Raw genomic sequence first — 1,105 nt, forward strand, 5'->3', positions numbered from 1 at the left:
TGCTACACTCAATTTGCCAGCAAATTTGGAAAACTCAACAGTGGCCACAGGATTGGAAAAGATCAGTTTACATTCCAATTCCAAAGAAAGGCAGTGCCAAAGAATGTTCAAACTATCGCACCATTGCACTCATTTCACATGCTAGTAAAGTTATGCCTAAAATCCTACAAGCTACACTCCAGCAGTATGTGGATCGAGAACTACCAGAAGTACAGGCAGGATTTCGAAGAGGCAGAGGAACTAGAGATCAAATTGCCAACATACACTGGATTCATGGAGAAAGCTAGAGAGTTCCAGAAAAACATCTGCTTCATTGACTATGCTAAAGCCGTTGATTGTGTGGATCATAACAAACTGTGGCAAGTTCTTAAATAGATGGGTGTACCAGACCATCTTATTTGTCTCTTGAGAAACCTATATGTGGGCTAAGAAGCAACAGTGAGAACTGGACACGGAACCACTGATTGGTTCAAAATTGGGAAAGGAGTCCGGCAAGGCTGTATACTGTTGCCCTGCCTATTTAATTTATATGCAGAGCACATCATGAGAAAGGCAGGGCTAGATGAATCAAAAGTTGGAATTAAGATTGCCGGAAGAAATATCAACAACCTAAGATATGCAAATGATGCCACTCTAATGGCAGAAAGTGAAGAAGAACTAAAGAGCCTCTTGTTGCGAGTGAAGAAGGAGAGTGCAAAAGTTGGGTTGAAACTTAACATTAAGAAAACCAAGATCATGGCATCCGGCCCTCTCAATTCCTGGCAAATAGATGGGGAAGAAATGGAGGTAGTGACAGATTTTATTTTCATCGGCTCCAAGATCACTGCAGATGGGGACTGTAGCCAAGAAATTAAAAGACGCTTTGCTCCTCGGGAGGAAAGCCACGGCAAATCTAGACAGCACACTAAAAAGCAGAGACGTCACCCTGCCAACAAAAGTGCGTATAGTCAAGGCCGTGGTCTTCCCAGTTGCAATGTATGGCTGTGAAAGATGGACTGTAAGAAAGGCTGAGCGCCAAAGAATGGAGGCCTTTGAACTGTGGTGCTGGAGAAGACTCCTGCGAGTTCCTTGGACTGCAAGGCGATCAAACCGGTCAGTCCTAGAG

Source organism: Vipera berus (assembly GCF_964194415.1).
Source record: "Vipera berus genome assembly, chromosome: Z".
In the NCBI taxonomy this organism is placed as follows: domain Eukaryota; kingdom Metazoa; phylum Chordata; class Lepidosauria; order Squamata; family Viperidae; genus Vipera; species Vipera berus.